Source organism: Halichoerus grypus, chromosome 10, assembly GCF_964656455.1.
Source record: "Halichoerus grypus chromosome 10, mHalGry1.hap1.1, whole genome shotgun sequence".
Classification (NCBI taxonomy): Eukaryota; Metazoa; Chordata; class Mammalia; order Carnivora; family Phocidae; genus Halichoerus; species Halichoerus grypus.
Window position 1 is genome coordinate 61,063,840 of NC_135721.1, and position 17,755 is coordinate 61,081,594.

The 17,755-nt window shown below is 38.7% G+C and overlaps 1 long non-coding RNA gene across 19 annotated transcripts in view; it reads right to left on the minus strand.

Annotated features, from left to right (window-relative positions):
* The window catches only part of LOC118533483 (uncharacterized), a 595,288-nt gene that overhangs the window by 140,373 nt on the left and 437,160 nt on the right, over positions 1-17,755 (minus strand). For 16 of the 19 annotated variants that reach the window (XR_013441789.1, XR_013441793.1, XR_013441791.1 and 13 more), the window contains one exon: positions 12,353-12,470. The exons of the other annotated variants lie outside the window; for them this stretch is intronic. This is a non-coding gene — a long non-coding RNA (uncharacterized LOC118533483). The remainder of the gene's footprint in view (positions 1-12,352; positions 12,471-17,755) is intronic. 19 annotated transcript variants of the gene reach the window in all.

The following is a 17,755-nucleotide window of genomic DNA, read 5'->3' on the forward strand; positions in this document are numbered from 1 at the left end:
AATGGCAGCGTAGGAGGGCTTTTTTAAAACGTCATTTAATTTAGTAATTCCTTGAGAAAATTAATGATCCCAACTAGTAGAAATGTTAGCACTTTTTTTTGACACTTTCCCATACACGCTCAGAGAATGTGCGCTGTCAAAGCTGGATATTACAACACGAACATGCTGTGAGAAATAATGCGCCAAATGTGCCTGCTGGAGAGATGCATGGCCCCTCAGTGTCCTGGACTCAGGAACCATCTGATGGCCACTCTGCCCACAGAGATGAGGGGCCCCCAGACCGTCTTCGAGCAGGGTGAGGGTCAGCAGGGAAGGAGTCGCCCTTGCCACTTGCGGTACAATTACAGACGCCGGTTCTCATCAGCTCAGGAGAGGAGGAGAGTGAGCAAAGTGCCTGGTCTCATTTCCCCTGTCTTATCGCCCCCAAATTACTCTTCCGAGCATAGCAACAGCAGTTTATTAGAAACAGAGTGACGGGCCAGGGGTTTTTAGGAAAATGAGTTGCCGTGGCACAATGAGAATCCTGTTGGCCACAGACCCAGAGAGCAGGCCACAGAGGAACTTGGCAAACGCTGGCTCTGCAGGGCTCTGAAATACGCCGAGACCCCTGAGTACAGAAGCAAGGTCCGGGATGGCCACGTAAACACTGTGGAGTAACACATACGAAACAGGACACAAGGATTGTGGTTTCAGTAACCATTAGAGCAACTATTATATTCCATGGGGCTAATGGTGCCCGATTTTTGCCTGATGATTTCTGGAGAATTTTTATGTTAAAGTATAATAAGCTGAAGCAGGAGCCTTTCACACTGTAACATGGCTCAGATGATGTTGTCAAACACCATTACTGCACTGATGTGCTCATTATCTTCACATGGCATACTAGGCATTAGACTGGACCATATGAAATTGCCATTTCTATAGATCTCATATGGCCAAATTTCATAGGGCTCATTTCATATTTTTTGGTTTGCTAATGTCTATCTCCCACCTTAGAATGCAAGCGCTGTGAGATCAGTGGCTTTGCTGTGTTCACTGCTGTGTTCCTGGAGCTTAGAACAGTGTTGACACATAGTAGGCGCTCAAAAATATCGAATGAATGAAAAAGTGCATTCTGCTGATAGTTAATGAAAATTTATTATGTGCCAGGCACTGTGCTAAGAAAGAGACATATAATTATGAAAAAGACCATCTTAAAGAGCTTTGAGTCCTCTTGGGAGAAGACATTGAAATCAGCAGTCACCAAAGAGCAGGTAAATATGTGATAAAGGGGAATGCAGGATGCAAGCAGAGCATGTGGGGGGGGGGTTGTTGGTAAGGGAGGCAGCAAAAGAGGGATGAGGTTTGGGTTCCCACTCGAAAATACCTATGTTGACATCTGAAGAGTAAATAAGAATCAGGCAGATGAAAAGAGAATTAGTAAAAGTTGGAAAAACCTAGCCGGATTTCTGATGTCAGACATGTTCACATATGGCTTCACCAATCACAGAAAAACGGGTATTAGCCATCTACCCATGAAGGTGACTGTATATACCAAAGCAAGCATTTTAGCTGTTGCTCTGGGTAGATCATTTAGACCTTCAATCTCTGCAAAACCAGAATAAACCAAAGGCCTGCAACAGAGGCAAGATTAATTGGGTAAATAAGCAAAATAATTGTTATTAAATGCCAACAAGGGCAGGAGTGCCTTCCTGGGAAGAAGTGCGCTTTTTCTTTTGACCTCTTGTGTAATTACCTTGCACCTGCATATAACGGGAAATAGTGTTTGACCTGCTGTGCATCTATTTGCTGTCTTTACATTTAATAACTCTTCTGGGCAGACTTCTCTTATTCCAAACACTTGGATATGGAGATTTTCAGGGTTCAATGATAAAATCATCATTGTTACTGAGAGCATTTGTTCTATCAAATGCATTAAACAGGTAGACCCCATCTCTGAGTAGGAGGGGTGTTTCCAATCTATCCATCCTGGATCACACAGCTGACACAGTTGAGAAGTATAAGGTAGGAGGAGTTCAGATTCCATCACTGTAAAGAGAGCACAACCTTGCAGGTCCCAAGTGTGAAACAGAAAAGAGAAAGTCACGGAAGAATGAAACACTTTGCCACGTATCCCCCCAAATGCAGACTATTTCTCCCCAGACTTCAGTTTTTGCTTGTTTCCCCTTTCCTCCCCTCTTCCAGGCAGATGGGGGGGGGGCACCACATCATCTCTGGTTTCAAATCCCTAAACTATTTCCTCATCATGGCTCTCCCAGCCTGGCAAGGAAAAGAGCTACTGTCCTCACAACCTTGCACTGCTTCCAAGTCGGTCCTTCCCTGGAATGGCATCCAACAGTATAAAAAGCAGCTTCTTCACAGAACAGCTTCAGCCCCGACTGAGCCTCTGGGAATGGAACGCTACAAATTGTGGTGCTTCTATTGTATGAGCAATTCAATGGGCATTTCATTTCCAGTCAAAATCCAAACTAGTTAAAGTCAGCCTGTGCAAGCTGCCTTGCTGAGAAACAGCAGCTTGCATCAAAATTACAATTATATTGTTTTGCCATGTCAGAAGCAAAGGTTAAAATCATATCTTGGCCGGACATTGTTTCTATAATATTGGCCCTCTGCAAAGCTGCCGTGCAGATGAGCCCAGAAATGATGTGAAATATTTCTAATACAAATTTTATTTTTATGTGAAACTATTCAAATGCTGCTGTACAACATGAACTACCTGAACCAAATCAAATCCTCAGGTCAATTCCTTCTTCCGAGTGCTCCTTAGATAACAAAGTCTTGTTCTGCGAATCTGTTCAATATATTAAAGTTGATTCACTCGGACAGTGTGTAAGATATAATACATTAATCTGGGCCATTTCAATTTCTGAGGCTGGGACTATAAAACTGGTGTGCTGCATATCTAATTTTTTTTGAATACCTGATTTATGCATTCCTCTGATGCCGAGTGTCGATGGTATGGCGGATGCGGCTGCTACATTAACAACGGGCTGCATCAGCACTCAAATCTTATCTTGTTAAATCAGACAAATGTAGCTCAATGAAAAGGAAGGAATAAATGCCTGGGATGGTTGAAAGGAGTGAATTTTAATCCTGTTTGTTAGGGGACTTTCATGGTTTGCACTGGATGACTAAGGTGGGGGGACCCCCTGAGACTTTGGGTACCATGATTTGTATTTATATGTGATATATATAATGGGCACGGAGCACACATATGAAAATATACACTTTATGCAAATCAGCACACACCCTTACAGCAGATACAGTGCTGCAAATGCAGTCTCTATATTTTACAGATGCTGTAAAATCTCTATTAGATAGACAATTTGTAAAAATGGGTCCCTTTTTAATATTTCCATTACAAGTATAAAAACTGCTCCTTTGTGCATAATTCTCTATATTTTTTCATCAAAAAGAAGTTACCATGAAGGCTAAATACCAGGAGGATGGAACAGCTTATCACAATCATTATAAATATAATGTTTTCAGGAACTTTTGTGGCACATTGAATACTGCTAGCATTCTATAGACAGACAATATTAATTCTCATTGAAGGGAAATAGCCCTGTGTTTGCACAATCAACACCTTTAGAAATTATCTTTGTGCCATACAAGAAAAAAGTTTCATCCATGCCTTTAGCACAAATGGCCAAGACATTTAATAATAAGTGAAATACACTTTAGAAATAAATTCTTGGGGAGGATCCTGTATTACTAAACCCTAATCTAAATGTCCTTCTCTTAAAATGTCCATGTAGTTCAGCTTCAGAAAACAGAAGTCAATCAAAATCCTTTATTTACCCAAGAAAATATGTTTGGAAGCATAAGAGCACCATGGTACAATTGTAAAAATGCATCACCCATTAAAATGCAAGCATCACAAAATAGAACAATTACAGAAGAGGCCAAGTTGGAGCTAGAATTATTTAATTGGCTCAAAGATGAACTTGCCTGCTCAGTGACACTTTGAGAACATATTATTTAAACATAAATCAGTGGTGCTTTCATTGGCTTCTCCCCTTCCTTAGTGTTTAATTATAGAAGGTGTATGCATGGAAGGTGGGAGGGGGAGAAGTCTTGTAAACAATAGGTACACTTGTCCCCCTCTCTTCCTTGTGTGTGTTAGAATTTCAAGGTCTCGGTCCCCTGTCTGCAACATTACTACCAGTTACAGTGGTCAGAGTTGTAATGCGCAAACACTAAGGCCTGCAGTTGGATTAGTACCTGTAACCAAATGGACTGGGGCAAAACTTTCACACAGGTTTTAGAAATAAAAATGGGGTTGCTAAAAGGGATCACAGAGAGCCTCTTGCCAAATCTAGTCATTTTGCAGATAAAGACGTCAAGGCCAAGAATGAAGAAAGCCTTAGCCAAGTTCAAAGCCAGGACTAGACCCAAGTCATCTCCTATTCAGTCCATTGCTTCTTGATTGCACCATACAGCCAAAGCTTTCCACACCTCACGCAGCCCCCACCTCCCAACAATAGCCTCAAGCCAGAGCCCCTCCCTCTTACACAAATCAATATTCCCTAGACTTCTCATTAGCACTAAAATTTGGACTAGATGTTTCTGAAAATGTCATGAAATCTTAGCTCATGTGAGTCTTATCTTAATAGTAGTAAATTGTGAGTCATGTTTGGGCAAGATTTGGAGAGTAAAACTTGAAATTATTCAGCTCTAAATAGAATGAAATATCTTCATTATCCTCATTAAAGGACTCCAAACTCGGCTTTAATATGATACAGTGTAAACAGTTTCTTTAAAAGTATCAGTAGGAAGCTCAGGAGCAGGTAACGTCAGCCGAACGGGGACCAGAAGCGTGGGTGATGGTTCCCGGTTCAGAGAGAGCACAGCCGAAACATGGAGATCAGGCCACTCCCAGAGTGTCAACTAACCTCTCACGTTCATTGAACACGTGACCAAGTGTGTAGAACAAATGGGAAAGTGACTTTCAGGCTGGAAAACGAAACAGCCTCCAAGCTGGTCATTCAAGTTGTTTCACCGAAGGGCTCTGCCCAGATCCCCAAGTTGCCGAGAATGAAAAGATGACAGCTTTGCAGACCGACATGTCACCCAGCAAGGAAAGCACCAGACCCTGCCACAGCTGCACTCAATGGACAGTTGGTGGCGCAGTGGGGTGGTGCCTTGGCTCTAAGAATAGTCTGGAGCGATGAGAGACCATAGCCACTCCCAAAACATTGTCTTTCTGAGAGAAGCTTCGGGTCCTAGAAATGGACAATGCTCAAGGCAAGTGTGGATAGGGTGGAGGCAGAATGGACACATCAACTGGGTCGTTCTGATTACTAGAAGGACAAAGAGACCTGAAGCCTGAATTAAGCCTTCATTAGTACACGTGGGATGCTGCAGATGTAGTAAGAGCAAATAATGTGAGATCCAGGCCTCACTAGATTCTTGAATTTATGTCAAAGTAGCTCCATTACATATGTGTCCCCCAGGGTCAGACTACATTAGCTGGTTTCCTCATTCCTCATTCCATACATGGTGAACTAAAGAGTCAATGGAGTGTACTTCAAAAATGTCTCTATAAAACACGTTTTTAGTGTCCACAGAACTTAGGTTCAGTTTAAGTGTGTATTAATGTGTGCACATTGCATGTGTGTGTGTGTGCATGTGTGTGACAAGGAGGGGGGAATAATACATGAAATGTCTCTAAGGTCACAGAACACTGACCTCATTGGCGGGGCTAATTTGATTGTGCAGGAACAATAGCACTGCACTCCTCTGCCAGCGAAGTGCATGCTAATTATACGATTTGCCCTTGATAAGACCTTGGTGGGTCATTCAGCAGTTGTGATCTGTCACTGACTTCTAATCATGTATTATCGTCTGGGTGAGTCAGAATGGGACCCTAAGCTTTCTGTCTTTACAGCAATGTGGCACTCTAATTACCTTATGCCAAGTGGATATGCAGCCACTGAATTAAGTGATCAGTGCAATTGCCTTCAAAATCTTCCCTTTCTCCTTTGTGTTGCTTCACGGCAATTTACATTTTAAGATGCCGCGAAGCTTTTGGTGTGACTGAAAATGCCACTCTAAAAAATAATTATTTTATTTTTAATTTAAGGAGGATAATATTAAATTCAAGCCATACTAGCATCTTACCTTCTTTCTGTGGCATAAAACCAGATGCTACAATAAGAATCCTGTGAGCAAACTTGTTGAAAGCCATCATATTGGGAGCCTGGCTTTTGCTTTCAAAAAATAAACATAATAAAGGGGGGGTGGGAGTGGTTTGGAGTATGGAGAGACTCTGGAGAGTAGAGGACTTTCCAAGCTCCTTAAGTTTTTACTGTATTAATAATTTGCACTTAATAAGCAGACCTTAACATTAACCAATATTTTCTGCTTTTAAACAGTGCTTGGGGTCCACCGAAGGGATATATACACTACAGAAAAAAATTAAAACCCCGGGAATAAAATCTAACCACAAAATATTCATTAACTAGGGTAATGATAAACTGACCTTATAAGTATTTTAAGGTCAGTAACAAATACCTTACATATTGATTACCTTGTTCCATGACAGTGTCTTCGAAGGATCAGTGTGATCCTAATTATGGTAATACAGTTTGCATTATTTTCTTGATACTTTAAAATATTGTGAGAAGTAGGGTATAATTCTCTATTGTTGCATAGCAACTCTCAAAAACTACAAAGCAATCTGTTATGCTAAACCAGTTGTATCAACATCTGTATTTGCCTAGAGAATGATCTAATGCCTTTTGTAAAGAAAATGCACTGCGACGTTTATAAAATTTGATAAGATACACTGATGTGGATGATCCTTGAAAATATGAACTCTGAAGTGCTCCTTGAAAGTTGTCATAAAATAGACCAAAAAAAAAAAAAACCAACCATCACCACAACAACATCATAGAGCAAAAGTTACTGTTCTACTAACAGGAAACAGAAAAGGATTTTCAAAGCATTTCTGCCTTGTGTGTCAACATTGCTGCAGAATTCTTTTATAGTAACTGAAAAATCAAAACCAAAGAGGACAATTGAGAGAAAAATTGCAAGCCTTATTTTCCTTGAATCACATGATGTGGAAGGAACATTATTTGTTGAATCCTTGGTTTGTTTGGGTGGGAGAAGGGAGAGGGAGAGGGGGTGAGATGGTGAAAGAAATGGGGTGGAGGGAGAAGGAGGGGGATTGAGAGAGCCCAGAGGGAGGGAGGGCGGGAGGGAGGGAAGAAAGAGAAGAAGAGTCGAGAAAGAGAGAAACCTAGACTCAGAATATTCTGCATTCCCTGGGTGGCAAAACAAAAGAGCCCAAGGAGGGGGGAAAAAAACCTGTGGAAAGTTGACACAGTCAAGAATAATGGCTAAATCTATCAAGTTTGATCAGGTCTACTATAATGAAGTGAGGCTTCATATTCCAAGCAGGGACAATGAAGACAGGAGTCAGGCTCTAGAAATGCGCTGCTCACTTTGTGCTTGGAATATGCAGCAGCCAGCAGGGAGCCACCAGATAATTACACAGTATTTGTGCGGTTCCAGGAAGCTTCCTGCGCAGGTTGAATGCCCGTGCTATATTAAAAGGCAGCACAGTGAAATGTTTTTAATGAATATTTTTGTCAGAGAAAGAAAAGGCATTTGAATGATTGTGCGTGAGAGAGAGAGAGAGTGTGTGTGTGTGTGCGCGTGTTTACGCTTGCGCATGGGAAAACCAGAGGTGGAATATCACTGTCAAAATACAGGTACCTTTATTTATTTTTATTCCATTATTTACTGTTTCAAGCGTCTGACGTTCTTTCAATAATATGAATCACAACATTCGGTTAATGTTATTTAGGGCTAATTGTACATATAATCCCTTAACTAATATTTGCTAATAATATCTTTCAATGAAATAGTGCATCAAACAGAGGCTTTAAACAACTTTAAAAAATTCCAGTAGTAAATGAAATGTGTAGACACATTGAATCAGGAAATCTAAAGAAGAAGTAACACAGATGTTGATACTTACTAGTCAGTAGCCTTTGGCAGTGATAGCTCTAAAACATAAGAATACATTATTCAGCTCTCTTTAATTCTCACCTAACAGATGTGAATAATCCACTGAATTTTAAACCCACACATCCTATTCACAATGCCCCTTTAAGTTCATTTTTCAGGGCAGGCAAGCCACATGCAGTATGAGAATTTACTATAAAAGGTTGTGGTTTTTTTTTTTTTAAGTCTAGTCCCACTCACCTAATGCCACATATATATCAGATTTTTTTTTTAAATGTATTTGATGAGAAAATATATAATTTCCTTAAATACATTTTCAAGTGTCGGTACTACATATGTAAAGGCAGTTTTTTAAAAGGCTAAGTGACACTGAACAGTTAGCAGTAGACATCACACAATAACTTCTTTACCCAAATTAAATAAATACTGCATTCTGAACTCTTTAGATAACAAAAGCATCTCACAGATATTTTCCACTCGAATCAAAGATTTTCAGATTATGTAATGACTTACGTACCAAGGTATTAATTTAGGCCCCAAACCTCCACATTTTAAGAGAGGATATTGTATTTCACATGGCTAAGTACTGATTGTGAACCATTATCACTTTTAACAAGGACATCCTGATGAGGTAACATGGATCTTTATTTGAAGGGAGAGTTCCTGCCACATCACATGACACAGATGGTAGGGGTCAACAATTAAGAACAGTGAGAGTCGCAGGATTTGTTGGCTGAAAGATGGGTCTGATGAGGCAATTTTCTCCCTTTTTTTCTCCCAAAGAGTAATTTCAAGTAGATTTCTCAGCCGAGAGGCCTGCCACTCCCTCTAGCAACCCACTAAAATTTAATAGCTCTGACCCTCAAAAAAAACCCTAAACCAAAACAAAACAAAACTACCTCATTCAACAAAAGTAGACTGGCCCTAGATTATTGTAAGAGAAAGCAATATCCATTCCAAATTCTCAAGGATTCGTTTCAAGGTTCCTGTCATTGAAATGTTTCCTTTTGTATGCTGTGTTATTAATAATTGCAAATACCTAAATGGAATCATTTAAATGAAAACTGGTTTCTTTTATCACAGTGGGGAAAAAAAAACTAACCCTTTTAATAAACAGATTCAAAATGAGTACACATAAAATACTGAAAAGGGAATTTCAGTAGGTATGTATGGCCATGTATATTTAAGGGGAAAGAGATGATTACCTTGTCATGTTTAAATCTGATTATCAATCTGTCCTCGAAGGCTCTCAATTCTAAAACATGAACGGTCAGATATGTTTCCTTCATTTGAATGATAGCTGCTTACATGTAACACTCTATTGTCATGGTATGGAGTAAAAACATAAATAATTCAAGATGCTTTTTAATCATCCTCTCTACTTTTAACTTTTAATAAATATATGCTGCTACTTTATTAAGCAGTTTATACTTGTCCTAAAATGCATAAAACATAATGGTCAAAATGGTCTATCTTTTTAGAAGTTTCTATAAACAAAATTTCATTTCAGTATCATTTTACCAGAGAGACAGAAAGCTTGGGAGAGTAGGGAATGGTCTTTTTTCCCTTTGTTGGAATTGCTGGAAATATATACACAGGGACAATGTTCAATCACAGGCAGAAACAAAGGACTCAAGAGAGGTCACCCTTCCATTTTGGTCTTATCTTAATTAGTAAATATTCTTTAATCTTGGACCAAAATAGAGAATAATCCCATTTAAGTTTTGTTCTATACCTTCTTCCCCTATAGCTACCATGAAAATATAAATTTACACATAGTACAATTTTTTTTTTATGATTTTTTTCTACAGATCTTCCAATTTTAGATTCCATCTTTGTTGTCAGTTGTCCTTTCGAATCTCCCCGAATGGGGTAGTGGGGACTAGACTTTGATGGATTGGAAGGGGCCAGGCCAAACACCCGTGCTGGCCTGGGGGACGCGCCGGGTCGAGTTTGGAGGGAAGCGATCTTGGCTTAGGAGACTTGCAATAGCACTGCCAAAACTCTCGGTGGCACTTTCATAGGGCCTGCTCTGCTGTGGCAGCCACCTAGAACTAAACTAGATCTGCCTCGTTTTACATCATTTGCATTGAACCTCCACATTCTGAAGTCTCAGATTTCAAAAGTCTCCTTTGTGAAATGAACAGCAAGGTTTTCATTAATTCCCTTAGCCTGGGTACAGTTGTAAAACATTAATCTGTAAAAATAGATGAAAAGCCAATAATCTTTCCCCAGTAGCATAGAAAACTACTCTTCCTCCACCCTAGAAGCCCACAGGTTGTGTGCCCCCCCCACACACAGATGCTGGCGTAGTCATAAACAGTATCTTCATATTAAAGGAATGTTACCCTCAAGCTTAAGGGGTCCTTGGAAATGCCAACGGCTGCTTTCCAGCCCCTTTGCGTGCAAAGAGCTTTGTACCATAGAAAAAGGTTCCTCTCTACCTTCTAAGCTTCATTTTATTCAATCGGCTCTTTTTCACATTGTTATAGCCAGTGAATATAGCAAAGTTGGATTCAGAAGAGAACCTTAAGCATTATTATAACGCTTAGAAGAAATGCCTTCACACTGTATAATCTATCAGAGGTGTCAGATTTACAAAATGCAGATTTTCTGTCACATTTGGGCACTCCAAGCACTGTATCTTTTCACTAAGGTGCTGACTGCTGTTTTAATGAGGCCCTTTGGTGGCTGTAAAAAACTGAAAGAAGAGGATTAGAGGGGTTACCCTAGATATTGTCTATTTGTCTTACAAATTTCACACTAACTACCAATTACATCGCCATAAACCTTTTGGCTACTTCAAGCTGTATGCCATATAATACATAAAAAATACGCTATGTTAACCTCTCCTATATTATACGCATAACTACAGCCACTGATGCAAGTAACATATCTAATGAAGCCAATAATGAGGCTCTTTAAAAGTAGTCTTGTTATAGGAATAATATTAGAGCAGTTCAGTTAGAGGCTAAGGTCCATTATGGAATACTTCCTATAAACTCTGGTCCCAGGTCTGGAAAGATGCTGACACACTAATTCAAGCTCAAGAAGGGCATTAATCTTGCAACCTTCTACTTGTCATGCTTAATGGGACATCCTGCCTAGGTGAAATGAACCTGATATATTCAGGTAAACATAATTTAATAGGAAAGATAAAAAGAAATAGACTTTTGGCATGACCCTAGGGAGATGAAAATCTCTGCCATTTTATTTGAGAACCCAACTCACAAGAAGAATCTACATGGTGCTTGGTTGGTACAGGGTTGTACATAGTAGGCATGCAAAAATAGGTATTGCATTAAAGAATAAATTGAAAAATCATGGTTAAAGTTTTGAGATATTATTGTTGTTCTCCCACCCCCAGTTTCCTGCAATCCATTTTGTTGGCGGGGAATGATAATGCCAGACAGGGAAGGCAACTGTGTTCATCTTGGGGAAGAAGACACATATTAATGTGGGGTTAAGCATCTGAGTGTGAAATCAAGATCTCCAACAATACAGCACGAGATTTAAAAAGCAGGCATGAATGTCAGTGAGTAACCGTGCGTCCTCTTTCATTTGCAATCACTCTTAAGTCTAATGAGCTTCCAAAAATTGTGTCAGGGTCTCAGATAAGCTTATAAAAGGCAGCTGTTGGAGAAAGTAGAAGTCCATCTTGCCAAATCAAGCATTACACTAGCGTCATGCACACACATGTTCCCCAAGATGCACATGCATGTACGCACAGGCACATACACACAAGAGGTACGGTGAGGCTCGGGCTCCCTCATTCCAAGCCTGGTCTCCTGCTGCTTTGAGAGAGACAAATCTAAAACGGCCCCAGAGGACATTGATTGGCCTTAACATTTAAAGCAGCTCAGTAACATAAAAAAATCGAAATAGTTAATATTCTGGGTGATGAATCAATGCTTCAAGTCACTGAATGGGCTTTGTCATTAGGAAATTTGCCAAGTTCTCTTTGATTCAAAGATAAAATGAACATGGCATTTTTGGTCAAGTTTTAAAAATTAGACAAGTAGGAACTATGATTCATAAATTTCTAAAAACACCTGAAAACTGTTTCCCCCAGCCCTTCTTCCAGCTACTTTCAGATAGGTTAAAATATGGTTAAATGGATGATTTGGATGATAATGTGGTTAAATCCATTGTTGTGAATTTGAATTTATCACATTTCTGTATTTAGCTAGCCAGGCACTTGTAAATCTACAGGGTTCATTTTTATGGAAAAATCAATGCATTTATCCCCCCTGAATAATATATGTTACTTGTGAAAATGAGTCTTTTACTTACAATTTATTTCTAACAGGGACAGAGAGAAATGTATATGAACACTCAACAAATGAGTTAAAATAAAAAGATAAAAAACCCTTACCAATAAAAAATCTGTTTGGATAGTTCTGAGATGATAGGTCTTCCTCAGTCTTCTGCCTCAGTTGTTGGAATATCTGTGGCATGTCAAGCCATTTCTGCTTATCACCAGTAGTTGTTTCCTAGATGGGAATGAGTGTCATCAATTCCACTAGACATGATTATCCAAGATGGTAAGAAAGCTGACCATGCCAGAGGAACCAATTTGACCTGTACTGATTATCAGAACGATGTCAAAGAATAATACCAACAGAAGATAAGTCACTCTTCTGGTGCAGTTGAGTAGACTGGGATATATGCAGAAAATCAGGCATTTGGAGCACCACAGCTAACTTTTTATTCATATTGTTATTTTTGTCCAAATCTCTTAAGTGTCTCATCTGCAAAGTGTTGAGAAGAGTTACTTATTCATTAAGCACTTTGCATAATCTTTATAAGTAGCACCATGGAAACCAAAAGTACTGTACTACTTTGGTCTTCTCCCTGGTTGAACTCAGAGAAAGGAGTTCCTATTCCATAGTGAATAAAGGAGAAAGAAACGAACACAAAAAAGGTGGTTATTATAAATGTCTTCTTAATGATTACAGCCTTGGATTTGTATCTATCCATCTCTGATCCTTAAATCAGAATGGGGATTCATAAACTCAGTCTTGGAGGTAACCACAAGGCCCTTCCTAAATATTCAAGACACACCTACTAACTCTCACTGCTTAGAGACTGCCTGTGGACATCAATGTAGGAGTAGAACTTTATCCTGAGGTTTTCGCTTTGCTTGATCATGATCTGGAACACCAGGCCCTTATTCTTGCCCTTAGATGACACATAATTCTATCTAGGTAGGTAAGGTGCAAAAGAAAGAAAATCTGCCAGCAATGTACACTAGAGCCATTTGGAATCTATGGGCCCGATGCCCAGAAATCTGAATTAAAATAAGATTTGGAAAAAGAAAAAAAAAACTGTTGATGTTTCTAATCATTCTAATAAAGTTATCTACCTTCTGCTGGATCATTTTTTTCTACCAGGAGCTGTGCTCTATTCTATATGGAATAGACTACGCTAAGCTGGATAAAAAATGTCACCTTAGGCACCTGAATTAATAGTTCAGTTATGTACGCGGTTAAGTCTTTACTATAGATCAGCATAAGTGTGCTAGACAGACAATTCTTTAGAGCTAACATTTTAAAAAGGTGCCAAAGCCCCTTTGAGATCTGTGTGAATTATCCAGATTCAGGGGAAAAAAAGTTAAATATACCGTGCTTTTTTACCCCCCTCCTTTTCTTAGTTGCACTGAATAAGTAAAATTGCAGCAAAGTTGGCAAGAATAAATACTTCCTCGGTTTTTCTAAAGCTGCAATTAATGATAATGAAGCTATACCTTATATGGCAAGAAATACAGTACAAATTGGATAAGTAAGAAAAATGATCAGCCATTGTGCGCCTCTGATATAGTACATCAAGGTACCGCCACTGTAAGGCTATCTTTATTTGAAGCCATTAAACAAAACAATATAAATCTGCAGGCAGGTGTTTCTTGTTGCAGAAGTATTGAAAGTTGTAATGCAAACAATCTAATTTTAGCATCTATGTAGAGTGTGAAGTAAATTTACTGATCATTGATGCATTGAGCATGGGAAGAAATAGTCAGCAGGAGCTTTCAGCGAGATTATCCTATTAAAGCAGGAAGACTTCATGTGGTTGTTAAGGAAGTAGTCAAAAGCAGGTGATGGAAGTGGGGGTTTGACGACTCGTCAGTGGGCCCAGTGTACATGTTAAGTTGTTGTTTTCTGCTCAGCTAAGCAGCAGAGAATTGATATGTTAGCAATGAAGTGCAATGACAATTAAATTGTAACTGACCTACATGTTACCGTCATTACGCATTCTCTTTTTTACTGCTTTCCCTCTTATTTAATCACACAGTATGGGGTTTTTATTAGGCTGTAATGTTAAAATCTTCATCCATTTAGCCATAAATGTGTGACTGGATATCTATCAGACTTCCTTGCACTATACAAACAAAGCCATTTTGCTGAATCACTGTTGACTTGTTTGTGGCCTAATTTAATGAGTGTAATAACTTACATTACTATCCAGTTAACATTTAGGAGCCCAGAAAAGACCTGCTAGCATGCAGTAAGCTACTGTATACATTCTCTATTCATATCACTCCCCTTTGCAGTAAATTTTATACAATAATATGCACTGCTTACAATACAAGCTCAGCTTCCATCAGCCAAAGGGAGCATTCCAGGAAGTTCACTAAGCTTAGGCTGAAATGCTTCTTACACACAAGAATCAGCCAGTATGCTTTCCTTTTTCTGGATGCCACAGCAGTTGTATCCTAACCCCTTAAAAAACAATAAACACAGGTTACAACCTGCAGACCAAGATAGCTCAGTCCTTCGTATTTTCTTACTGATGTTTTAAGCCTCTTCCCAGCCCCCCTCACCCCCTCGCCAAAACTCAGGAATGAAAAATACTGACTCAAGGAGAGAGAAAGAAAAACCACTGTTTGTTAAACAAAATAAAGTTACAGGATAAAATATAAAAGCAAGAAGGCAACAAATAAAATGGGCTGTCTCTATTTATATTTATGTGATTAAGCTGTCTGTGATCTTGAATTATGTACCATTTTATATTTCCCTATAAGAAAGCTTCCCATCTTCCCCCTCAACCCACACATATCTGTATGTTGTCTTGTTAAATGATTCCTTTACACAAACATACTGTAATTTATTTGTGTTTCCATTACATTACTTAAAATTTTTTTTTTTAAATCTTTGTCACTTCATCTGCCTTAACTATTTAACTAGCATCTGAAAATTCAGTGGATCAATTAAGTCACCAAAAAGTCTCATTATTTTCATACAAATGTTATGCATAGATGACAAAAGTAAAGCTCTTCACTTGCTTGAAATAACCATTACTGAAAAAGCAACATACACTCTCACACACATATATATGGACTTCACAATTTATAAACAAGTATTTTCACATGGAGGGATTTGGAGCAGATGGACTTCATTTTTTCTTTACCCTTTCAGAGCAGTATCTCTGCATTGTTTGTGTCAAGATTTAAGTCTTTAATTACTATCTATTGGGTAATACCTCAGATTGACATTACAATCTTAGAAGTCTCTAATACTGTGGGGAAGAAAATCACAGATGGAAGACATACTTTTAAATTTTATTTCATTCTATGAAATAGACAAAAGCAACCTCCTACTCTTATCCCAAGGGAAAATGTATCACTCTGGACAATTGGGAAATTACTTTGGTTTTAATAAATGATGGGCCAAGTAAAATTTTTGAGTATGCTAATTAGAGCTTCTATGTCTGGAGTTGTATCTTAACTACCAATAGAAAAAGCATTTTACTGACAAGTTTATTTAAAATAAGCTCTCAGATCCTGGAAATCAGGGCAGAAAAGCAACAATAATATAATTTCCTTTTTCAAATTGACCTCCTACTAGATTTTTGGTGCTGGAAAAAGCATATTAAAACAAAGAACAGAATCTTTGTTCTCATAGGGCATATATTCTGGTATGTGTGGGGGGAGGGGGATACATGAAAAAAATAACAAGTAAGTAGCATGTTAGAGGGTAATAAATAATGAGGAGATGCAAAATAAAATAGGAAAGGAGGAGAAGGTGTGCTATGAGGAAGGTGGATTTTATTCTGAGTGATTGTGATAGACTGAGAAGGTATGTTTGAGCAAAAGACTTGAAGGAGACAATACAGATACTTGTATTAATGTATAATCTAAATACATATTATATGTAAAATTAATGTATAGCTTTATACATCCCATGTTATATTAATAAAATAGTGTCATGATGAATGGATTTCTACCAGAGAAAGGTTTAAAGAGTGGCTAGCAAAAAAATATAAACCATAGGTGGTGTGGAGTCAGGCCACCTGGAAGACTGGCCCTTGCATCCCCTCACAACTTCCCTATTTTGAATCCATAATCCATTATTTTTCCCTGGAGTAAACCTGTCACTTCGGGGATCTGGAGTGATAGCAGTTCCAAGCCAGGCTGGGTGAAGATGTACCTGTGTTATCTTGACTACTAGTATGTAGCACATGGATAATCAGATAACCATGACCACTTTTTGGCACTTATTTCCAATCCAGGCACTACCCATTAAACACCCTTGTGAAGTAGGTATCGTTAGGCACAATTCAAAGCTAGGGAAAGTGGAGTTCTGAGAAAGTAACCAACATGGCAATGTTCAGCCAACTACTGAATAGAAAAGTGAATTCTCTGACCCCTGTACCACAGCTCTTTCCATTCTCGTTAGGACAAAATATAAGCAAACACAAAACCAAGCAAAACAACATGCAGTGTCAATCAAGAACATCAAACTCATGGGAAGGTTAACAACAACCTGGAGTAGAGGCTGAAAGCACCATTAAATTTGAAGTTAAATGTTACCATTTATGCATATTATGCAAACAATTGTTACATTGGTGCTTCTTGATCTAAATTGTGGATACTAAATCAAACTTTTGACGAGAACTGCCAATTTATTGATGCTTCCTTCTTTCCTGAGGGTGGCTTCTGCTAACCCATATGGCACTTTTGTATGGGTAGAAAAATGGATCCTTTCCTCCAGATGGAGACAGCTCAGTGTTGGGACTAGGCAAGTAGACTGCTAGTAAGATTTTTGTCCTCATTGGGTGTCGTTGTGCATGCACGACCAGCACCAGCAATTCTTGGCTGCCCTACTTTCTAAACTTAAACAGTGGCAACCAAGCTAGTGAAAGAAGTTAGAGAAGCTCCATCTTTATTTGAAGTGGTCATTTCCTTCATACTCTTGTGTGACTCCATCTTACAACATTGCCTTTCTTGACTAACATTTTTAAAAATCCATGGTGGCAAGGGTAATTATTGGGAATTTTAATACAAATCTGTAAGAAGAAATAAATTAATTTTGGTAACAGGACCATCTTGGATGAGCATGTCTGAAGCTGCTGAGCACTTACTCTGTCCATCTTCTTTTGTTCATTTCCTTCCCAATCTCTGGAACCAAGCTACTTCAAGCAACAACAACTCAGTATAAAACAAATGTGGTTTTTGAGCCAAAAAAATAAAAGTGGGTTCAAAGCCCAGGTCTGCCATTTACAAACTGCATGATTTTGGATAAATTCCTTCATCTTTCTATGTGAACTTGTTTTCTTATTGGCTTAAGAGAAATGGGATAATTGCTTTACTTTTCAAGATTTTTTAGGAAAATTAAATATTTACCTAGATTTGTTTCTCCCTTCACTTTGCTACCTGATATCTATAGGAAAAGACCTATGTTCCTTGGTCCAAGAACCTCTTTAGTGTCACTGGAGTTCTATCTTTACAACATCATCTTCAGTCACCACCATCTTCCATCCCCCCACACTAAAACACTCCACT